Source organism: Cryptomeria japonica, chromosome 1 (genome assembly GCF_030272615.1).
Source record: "Cryptomeria japonica chromosome 1, Sugi_1.0, whole genome shotgun sequence".
Taxonomy (NCBI): domain Eukaryota; kingdom Viridiplantae; phylum Streptophyta; class Pinopsida; order Cupressales; family Cupressaceae; genus Cryptomeria; species Cryptomeria japonica.
The window spans coordinates 638233290-638244702 of NC_081405.1; the positions used below are offsets into that span (position 1 = coordinate 638233290).

General features: G+C 32.5%; 1 long non-coding RNA gene across 1 annotated transcript; it reads left to right on the plus strand.

Moving 5' to 3' along the window:
- Positions 1-3746: 3746 nt before the first annotated feature.
- On the plus strand, positions 3747-11131 carry LOC131042508 (uncharacterized). Its single transcript, XR_009105265.2, has 5 exons — positions 3747-3877; positions 3994-4101; positions 4280-4336; positions 10688-10799; positions 10935-11131. It is a non-coding gene; the product is annotated as an uncharacterized LOC131042508 (long non-coding RNA).
- The last annotated feature ends 282 nt before the right edge of the window (positions 11132-11413 follow it).

An 11413-nucleotide genomic window follows, 5' to 3' on the forward strand; every position in this document is an offset into this window, starting at 1 on the left:
AGCTGACTTATTTACATGTTTCACCTTTTGTGGCGTGTTCTTGAAGCTGACATGAAATGGTTCATAATTTGGTAATGCGGATATATAAAGCAAGTTAATTTGATCATTTTGGGGATCGGTGATTGTGTGGGATGTATGTATGAGTGAATATGCCCAGTTTCATGTGCGAATTGTGAAGATTTGTGCTTTGGTATACAACGGAGTATCAAAACAAAGCAGTGTTGCAGAATTGAGTAAGAAAACATGTTTTGTACTTGACCTTGATTTACGGTAGGGTAAGTGGATTTTGAGTTAGGGGTGATATGAATAGTGGATGGAGAGATCTAAGGACCCAAGATAGATGGAAGGAATGAAGACTTTGGTTTTGCAGTACAAGGACTTAAGATGGATGGAAGGGATGAAGGGGAATGCATATGTTTGGATTTAGATGGAGGAATGTGAGACATCATGGATACCAACATCTTGAGAGTGATCTATGTAGCCAAGGCCATGGCAATTTGGATTTGCTTTTATATCAAGGGGTTCCAATATACCTTTCTCATGGATGCCTAATCTTTTTCATTGATAATGCTTGCTTTGACAAATCTTTTTAGCAATGAGATACTTGTTATTTTTGAAACATGATGTAAGTTCATTTTGAGGAGGATATGGTATGGAGGGAATGATAAGTTCATGGAGTAAACTGGATTTTATGAAAGTGGATGAACCAAGTTGATATGTAAGGGGTTCATGAATGGATTGGATAGATTTGATTAGATCTTGAGGAGGATTAGGATCAGGAGGGATGATAGGATCTTGAGGAGGGTATGGAGGATTATGACAAGTAGATGAAGGGATACTTTGAACTTGACATGAAAGAGGATCATTTGTTGGCATGAAAGGGGTGATTTTATTTTTATTCTCAATAGGATTATTGGAAAGGATACCATGATCTGTCTTAGGAATGAGATTATGAGTGGTACTTGGAAGGATACTTGGTTCTTGAGATGGAAGGGGGTGGCATGAAAAGCTAAAAAGGGATCATCATGACTCTTGTTTAGCAAATATCCAAATAATATTATTTAATTTTGAAACTTTATCTCAAATTAGCAAGAAATAACATTTTTAAAGACCTCTTATTAAATAGTAGGCTTCTCTATTGACCCAATTGCACTTTAGTTTATATAGGACGTTCTATATATTTTGTATGTTCACTATCATATATAAACATATTTTTGCACTTGAAACATGTCACTTATCAAACAAATCGTTCACACCAAATCACAAGGCACAAAAGTCATTTTTATATGCACCACTATATAAAAAATCATTTTAAAAAAATCAAGAAACTCTTGCATATCATAATAAAAAAGTTGAATGGGCTAATGTATGTACCACCATCAAATGAGTCTATCGAGAATGTAAACATATTTGTTAGGCTATCAATGCTCATCCTTACTAAAAATACTTCGATCATAAACTACAATACATTATTGAAGGTTGTTCATAGCCTCACCAAGATTTACAAAGGAAAAATAAAATCTCTTATCAACTTGGATAGACCTCACTCATAAATTTAACAACTAGATATAACTCCCTAAAACTTGAATTTTTCAAAAAGATTAAAATCAGTGACAAATACTAAAGAAAAAATGCTACTTATACACCTGGATGCCATTAACGAATCATATAGGCACATGAAAGAAATTTGAATTGCTCCTTTCTCCCTCCACCACTTTCTCCATTTATTTTTCACCATGACCTTGGTGGCTATCTTAAAATATCATATTTACAACAAACATTACAAAAAAGAGAATTTTCAATATCTTCACAAAAAAATATTCATGCTATCTTTTGTAGATAATTTGGAACTCTAACCTAGCTAGATTTATATACAAAATGGGTTAATAGTTTGAGCTTTTAAGGAGTAAGAAAAACAAGAATTTAAATGTAGGTAGAAGGAGAAAAATAAACCAATATTTCTAAATCTTTCAAAGACAAGTATAGCTCGAGTAGGTTTACAATAGTTCAATCATTGAGTCTAATGAAGGAAGGTGGAAGAGGAAAGTTGAGGGTGGGGATGGCAGATGTAGTGTTTCAAAATCCCACCACTTGTGATAGGGATGCTTTGGTGATGTAAAAAAAAGAATAATATGATGCATAAAGGCATATGAGAGAGATGAGGATGTTACTGACATGAAATAAAGGGTCCTCTTAAGCCATGCGACATGCCCAAAAATTTAACCTCTACCTCTTCAATCATCTTCGCCAAGTCACAAATGCTACAATACACTTTTTCATGTCTTCCCCTAGGCTTCATATCTTCACCTTGCTTAACAACTTTGTTCCAAGTTGGGATCTTACAAATTTATAGATGATGTAAGTTTTAAATTTATTTGTTCTATTAGGGATGTAGAAGTATGCTATGTGGAACATCTTCCAAGTCATGGGGACCTCTTTGTCTAGTTGAGTTTTCAACTCCTTTTAAATTAAAGATAGGAATCTTGCAAAACAACAACATTTTATGCACATGGGCATCCTCTTGGAGAGGATAGTTGTTGGTCCAATAATCTAGAAACTCCTAGAATTTGGTGGGAAGTGTGACATTTCATGACTTGCCCCTAGAGAAAAGTAGGCTAGGTGGAGGGTAGAATAGCTCACTAAAGGATCCACACCTATTTGATTGAGGGAATCATAAATTTATTGCTAAATGTCTTGAAAGTGAATTTTAAAGAATCTTATTTATCTCCTCTCCAAAAAAAACAAAAGAAAAACAAATGCCTATTTAATTTAATTATAATAAAGGTATCAATAAAGACACTTCTTTTTTAAAGATGAAATACTAAAATATTAGGATAATTCCTATTGCTAAATAATAAAACATAACAAGTATATAGAAAGATGAACAAAAAAAATAGCATGCAAGGAAGAGATGTGGAGAGGGTAAAGGAAGTGGGTGCCTTGCAAGGAATTTGATTGTTAGCTATAACTTAAGTAAGAGCACGCACATAGATTTTATAATCTTTTGAAAGTTACTATGGTCATTGCTATTCACTTCTCACCAAAATTACCAGGTAAGATAAGGGTAAGATAAGAAATGGTGAGCATAAACACATTTGAATCCAAAATAACTTTGTATTGTTAAAAATTTATGGTATTTGCCTTAGTTTACTTATATTACATAATGAACAATGATTGATGATTTTTACTTATTTTTGGTTGGAACAATGTTGATAATATTTCTAAAAGTTTTGATTAAGCTAAATGATTTTTGTATAGTTTGTGTACTTGTAACATGTTATCACTAATATTTACCTATCAAATCATAGAACACCATGCCACCATTATATGTTGTTTTTAAGATTTAATGTTTTCTCTACTACTACTCTGCCACCATTATATGTTGTTTTTAAGATTTAATGTTTTCTCTACTACTACTCTTACAAGTGATTTTAAAATTTTAATGAATTGTACAAACATACATACAAAAAATAAATTATTATAACAAATTCATTACATATCTAAAAATATTAATATTAATTACTATTACATAAAAATTTAATATAATAATCAAATTACACCCAAATTAATCAAAAATATTAAAAAATAATAATAATACCTAAAAGCTACTAATTTGTTTAAATATGTACTAAAATACTTACTAGCATTGAGAGAATGTTCAAAATTAACCAACATGAGACTATATTGAAAGAATGTTCGAAACTAACCTACCTACAACGGTAAAGAAAATTCAAATTAAACCTACAACGGTAGAGAAAATTCAAATGGCATGGAGCGGGGAAAAGCTGAAGTTAACATTATAACCCTGGGCATTTTTCTGGTAAGAGAGTTTGTCTAGTTCAATTACATTACAGACCCTCCACAAATTATCTTTCTGGTGAGTTTCGATTGTTTATATGCCACATTTGTAATGTTCTTAAGCTGTGTGTCTTTGCCCTGTTTAATGAAACCCTGAAATTAAATCCTCGGTTTTCTCTTCTCTGAATTCTTCAGCCATATCGAGATTCGAACCTTGACTTAAGGTTCAAACCCTGGAATTAAATACCTCGTATAGCTTCGTTCAATGAATCGGCATCAAATATGGACATGAATTCAAAATTTGTAAGCTAATACATAATTTATTTACTGTCATAGATCATTTATTGTTTTAATTTGTTCCGCCAAGATGCGTTAATCACGTTTATGAAGAATATTTAACTTTGAAAACTCCCTGGTCCATCTGTTCATGATTTTTATCTATTATTTGTTTTTTATCTTTTTACATTCTGGCTGGTAAAAGATGAAGAGGAAAAACGAAGGATCAGAAAATAGCAACCAAATGAGGTCAAATTCCCAGGTAATTCTTTGTGGAGTTATTCTTTGTGGAATTTATCTTTATTTTTATTTATTTTTTTACATATATCTTTATTTTTATTTATTTTTTTACATATATGTGGTAGCAGATGAAGCAGCAGAGAAGCAGCAGAGTAATGTATTGTTCTGCCCAATAAAATTGTGCATTGATAAACACCCTATGAAATTTAATAATAAATGGCTCAAAATGACATGAAAAATTGACATCTCTAACATTTAATTCTTTCCATTAATTTTGGCTATCATAGCATTCTGCTTCATTGAATTCATGAGGCTAGGGCACAAAAGCACCTCTACTCATTCTTTCTTGGATAGATGTAAATTGGCTTTGACATCTCAAACTTTTATGCTGTAAAAGAGGAAACAGAGCTAACAAATTAAAATCTACCAAGAGTTGGTGCACTTAAATGCCTAAATTAATTCATAAGACATAAGACTGTAAACAAGTGCAAGATGAGAGATTCAATAAATAAATTTGTATTTATTTAAAAAGTAAGTAATGAATTTTAAAAAGTAAGTAATGAATTTAGGAAATTTATTTAAAAAGTAAGTAATGAATTTTAAAAAGTAAGTAATGAATTTAGGTAAATTAATGTATATTGACCACAAAGGTTTCATGGCCCAGACAAATTCAGTCCAGTTCAAGATGAAACTATTATGAAACAAGAGCTGCGCTGCAGCTACAGTCCCTGCCTAATGCAAAAATTTGGCAAAAATGTATCACTAGTTATAACTGGTATTGCTCAGTGCAATTATGAATGACTAACACATTTTTAAGCATTTGGATTAAATTCTCATCTCTAACTTGAGGAAATTAGCCTGTGCATTTAGTAGAGGCATTCCATTTAATTGTGGCATTGAAATTGTAGTGCTTTGAGGCTAGGGAGTGGTTGTCTTCTACAAGAGAACTTACATTGCCAGGAAAAAATGTAATTGCTTTAGCCTGCAAACAACATCCATATTTGACCACATGTTATAATAATGAGAGCAGATTTTGTCAAAATGAAAACACAAATATAGCAGTAAAGGTGAAGGGAACAAAACATCTAGGAAAAGCAAAGATAACTTTAGATAATGGGAAATTATATTACAATAGTTGGTTAATCTTTCGTTTTAAGTGAAGAATCTATAATTTGCTGAAACCCTAAATACTGCAATTGCATGCTCATTCTAAATTTCAATGCTCTCTTCGCAATCTCGCATGCATGCTGATTTCTTCTTTCAATTTGCTCCATCACTGCAACCTCTTTTTGGATTCATTTTGTTGAATCTTATCATTGTTCAGTACTCGGAGGCCATTCTTGGCTTAACCCCTCTCAAATTGGACGTCTAAGATTTCATACTTTTCCGCCAAAAGCCATATTAAACGCTTTATTTGAAGACTAGTTATCTGGCTTGTTCAAATTCTATATTGGATGCATCTATGGGAGCCATATGTCTTCTCCATTTCCAATGTGAATTTGTAAATCAACACCATCTATGCATGATTGTCCTGCTGGAATTTATTCCAAAATGAAACAAATTATTGTGAAGCTGTGGTTGTGCCCTAAGTACAATCTTTCCTTTATGTTATTCGGCATTCCCAATGCTAGTTTAAGTTTCACTTAATTCCACTCAATGCTTGAATGGAGAGCTCCTAAACTTGCGCTAAGACTGAAACCCTAAATTGCTTAAGAAATGCTGTGAATCACAAATCAACAACCAATCTTACATAATTAGGGTAAGAGCAATGGAAACCCTAATCTTACATAATTAGGGTAAGAGCAATGGAGTCTACAATAAGAGTGCGGCTAATCTCATAGAAAGACTCTACTTCATACTACAATTGATTAGAGCACAGAATAAACTATCTCTCTCCTAATCTGCAAACAACTGTTTAGCTTGTTCAGTGAAAGGTGATTTATGTAAGAACAGAAATTGCAATGATTTACTTCTCAAAACTAACTATTTCAAGAAAATATAAAATGTGGAAGAACAGTCAACGAGTTAAACTACCCGATGTACAGCACAACAACAACTATGTCAACATGCATACAAAATGTGGAGGCACAGAAAGGCACGTGACATTTTTTACTATGTTGACTAACCAAATTGGACTCCGCGGAATAAATGAAAAAGAATGGGACGAAAGAATAGTAGTAATAACATCTAAAAGAAGCACAGAATAGTTGTTGTGAGCACTTCTAAAACTAGAAACAGTAGTACCTGGTAAACATGTGGAAGCATAGACAAGGCGCACTGCACATAATTCTTTTTACTTCAACAATAGCCACGTCTAGCAGAAAATGCAGAATGTGGAAGCATAGCCACAACACGTGCATTGTTCAATATGCAAGATGTAGAAGCACAGCAACGACACGTGCACTGTTTAAAATCTAAAATGTGGAAGCACAAATAATGAAATAAATCAGTTTAATGGAAAAATCAACCCAGATCATAGGATATAAACATAGTTAGGTGAAAACATTAGTCATTAGTCTCCGTCTAAAGGCAGGGACTAACAAACTAAGTCCCTTAAACTTTATACTCGGCACTGGTTAAAGCATTTCTTTGGAGACAAATGGTAGCCTTTGACTGGTTGCCGTGATAAACTATATAATATTTCTGCAGCATAGGAAATACTTTATTTTGTTTAAGAGAGACTTTATTTCACTTTTACAGGGGTTTGGAAAGACTTTATTTTGTTTAAGGGAGACCATTCTGACATGCCTCAGATCTGGTCAGTTCATAAATTTTATTTGTGTTTTCTGGGATTCTTCTATTATCTTCAGCCATCTCCCATTAAGAAGGGAGAAGTGGGGCCCGCAAGGACTTGGGCAGAGACTCCAAAGGTAAATATCAGCTCAAGGATTAAAAATAGAAATGATATTGAGAAATTAATAAAATTATTTGATAAATATGAAATTAATATTAATATTTGATAAATATAAATTATATATTAAATCTTGTTTATTATTATTATTATTAAGAGTTTATTTAGTTTATTTTATTCATTTATTTGGCTATATATATATAAATATGAAATTAATATTAATATTTGATAAATATAAATTATATATTAAATCTTGTTTATTATTATTATTATTAAGAGTTTATTTAGTTTATTTTATTCATTTATTTGGATATATATATATATAAGTTGTATTATTATTTATTATTAAATTCTATTTTTAGAGCGGGTATTATCATTTTTTGATTGTTTAGGTGGAGACATCACATTGTGATCATTGTTGTTGTTATTCTCATAGTTTATTTAATTGCTCACCACATCATATTGTCTAATAGGAGAATGTCAATAACTTTTCAGTCATAGAGCTCGTGGAAATCATTTAGTAGAGGAAAAACCATCAATCGCAGACATGTCAGTTAGTTTGCACGAAGAGCTTTTTAAAGCTCTACTAACAATTGTGTACAAAGCAGAGCAAGTGAAAATTGTGCTTGAGTGTGTAGTTTACTTGTTGAAATTCTAAGAAAATGAAAAAGGTAGGAAGAATTGCCCAAATCATTAGTGTTTGGAAAAAGGGTTGAAACTAACAAAGAAGAAGCGATAATGACACTCATGGAGAGCCTACCAAGAAAAGGAGACTAGCTTCTACCAAGGATTCACAAATCATGATAGAGGCATGCTAGCTAGTCATTTTATCACCTAATTTCTTCCAAGAATTTATTGAGTGAGATCTTTGGTAATTGTTGCAAATATTGGGAAAAATCTTGGCAAGGATGGGAAAGGAAAGCTTAATCCCATGTTTCTTGAGGAAAGGCCTAACTATGTAGGATTTGGGTACAACGAAAGAACAAACAAAGATTAGAGAACACTCTAGTGTTGCCTATACATAAGTAGCTTTGATGGACATGGATAACAAGCCACGTCTACATCAAAACCATCTCAAACCCAACAATCTAATTGCTTATTGAGACAAGTAGGTGACAACTCATACTTGAAGCATAAGCCACCACGTTAGTTTTGCCACTCACATGTTGTACCACAAATGTATCTTTGTAAAAGGAGATCTATTTGGCATTGTTATGGGATAATTTGTCTTGAGATTTGGTATATTTTAGTGCTTGATTGTCCATCAAGATGAAGTATACTAGATAAAGAATCTTAGCAATAAACATTTTACACTATTCTCATGTATAAGAAAGCATATTTCTTAGACACAAATTAATATTCAAATTTATATAAATACTGAGGAACTTAATACTAAAATAATATAACCAGTCACTTGATTCATAACATTAATGTGCCCCACATACATAATCAGAGCGGGTCTTATTACTTCCAAAGGGTGCATGAACCATAATTAAAGCTACAAATACAAATAGGAAAATATGAGTGACTCATATTGATTTCCTTGAATCGCCTAATATCTTCTATAACTGAATGCCCAATGTGTAGCTATGGAGTTATGCTCAACTTAGCTTGATGTTGTTGCCACACATGCAACAAGGATAAATAATTGTTTTGATATAGGAAATTTTCTCCTCTTCGCAAACTAATACAACCTATTCTGGATTTATAATACCACGGTATCCCTGGTGCTCACACATTGAGTACTGGTCTCCATGGGAAGAGTCAATAGTTGGCTAGTTGCTTGTATTGTGAGGCGCAAGCCTTACCACTAATGACCCCTTACCATGTTGAATATTGGATCTCTCCTTGCTCTGTCCGACAGATTGGAAGGATGAAGGCAACACAAGGAATGGTGATTGCAAACAAACAACTTAAAATCCAATCCTTGAGGTCCAGTTTCGGAGGCAGAGATAAACCTTTGGGTTCTGAATTCCTGTAAAAGGAATGTGTCTGCACATGAAACGCATATTTTTAAAATCCTCACCTGCATGCAACACATATAATATACTAATCGCCAATTGCCAGACACTACTATTTTACCAGCCAGTTGTCCTCTATGCATCTATGTCCTCTCTTGTTTTGAAGCCTTGAAACCGCTGCATTCCTGCAGAAGCTAAAAAAATGGCGAATAGCTTTAATCTTAAAAACTCTACAATCCTGGAAAGGTTAGAGCACTACCTAAATAAATGTGTGTTCTCTCCCATCGAAAGTCTAAAAAACTTTCCTGTCATTCTGCAACTGAAACAAAGGCCAATAATAGAGAGCCAAAAAAATTTAAACTAATACTGGCCTTAAAAAATATGCAAATTTACTAAGGCAACTAGCATCCAAAAATAAACCTTGGGAAATACTAAATCTTGATTGTCTATTCATGCTAATTTTAATCATTGTTCAAGGACTCTACCCCTCCGCTATAGTTCCATGCATGGCAGGAACTAATAATCCTCAAGTAGTGAAAGGTATTTGATAGTTGATCGTACCTTCCTAGGTGTTAGTAGCTTATTTGGCATGCACATGACATTCTGGGCCATTACGGTGAGTTGTTATGTAGTCAATATTTGAAATTAGGGAATTGAGGATCGGTGTTGAGGATTAACTCTTCCCTCTTAAGGTATACAAGGCTTTAGATTAATAGGGATTAAGGATGACGACACACCAAGAAACAACTATTGAATGAGGAAAGTTTGACAAAGGAAGGGCATTCGAGGAAGAGTTGTTAAGCATAACTTAAACAAGGTATCGAGGTTAAGGGCCAAAAAAATGTATTGAGGAATCGACAGACCTTGGGGAGTTCGAAGTGGCTTGCAAATGGCACTTGGGGATAAAGGCCCATAATTTTGACAAGAAACACTAAGAAAATATTTTGTTATATAAAAATAAATTGGTTTGTTTGTCTGACTAGAATTTATAGGAATCACAGATCTTATTATAGATTATATTTACTATAAAAACTAATTGACTATTTACCCTGCTAGAATGAATAGGAATCATAGATCTTACTATAGGTTATCTTTACTCAAACAACTAATGGATTGTGATCTTACTATAGGCTATCTTTACTCAAATAACTAATGGATTGTTTTCCCTGTTTGAACATCTCAACAAATAGGAATCGTAGATTGTTTATATATAGACAACTGATTATATTATGATAATAATAATATAAAATAGTCATCTACCTTTGAAGTTGTCAGCCTGGGTTTATTCATCCTTACTATTATTATCTTTGTTGCTTTTGACGTGGCTTACTCTCTATGCCATTACGATGATAATAGTGAGCATCACATGTTAGATCTAGGATGTAATTCAATGTTTTGATAAAATTAGTATAAATTTGTAGAAATAAGTTTTAGATTTGACCACTTCAAAGGATATTTTTCTCTTATTCTTTAAGTTTTCACATTGTGTTTTATTTTTCTTGAGAATAAATATTTTGATTTGTTTTAATTTCTTATAGATTGACTTGTATTTATGTTTCAGCCATTCATGCAGTGGCATTGGATTCATGGGTGGTCCCATTTCTCATGTTGGTATTAGCACTTCTCACAAGCCATTGACAACAGAGGATTATTGAGTTGCATCATCAACTTAGGTTTTTTCTTTTGCCCTTTTCTTTTTCCTTATTTAAAAACTTAGGGTGTGGAATTTTGTCTTTTGCATGTATTTTTGTATTTATTTTATTTTATTTTAAGTACTTTTTTGTCAAATTGTTATGATTGACAATCAGCTACTAGGATTTTCCATGGATGATAATAATTACAAGGAAGTTGCTATCATTGAAGTTGATGTGTTTGGTGAGGTTGATGTGAATGATTAAACATGAAACCTAGTATGTACATGTGCTTGATGTTTAGATTGTTTTCATGATCACTTTGTGTGACCACCATGCTTTGTTCATGATGAACTTTTAAGAGTAATTTTATAGATTTGGGGTCTTTAATATTGGTATGCATTTCATTACTTTATTTTGTTACTTTGAATATAAATGAACTGCAATAAAAATTGAGATTGATAGATTAAATCGTTTACGTGATAATTTATTACATTATAATAGTCTTTCCATTATCTCTATAAAAGATGTCCAACACACATTTGTTTTGTCTAACAGACTGAAAACCCTTTTTAAAAAATATTTGTCATATTGACTATGATATAGATCAAATTGAGAGAGAGAGCCTAATCTGCAACAAGTACTCCCTTGACCAT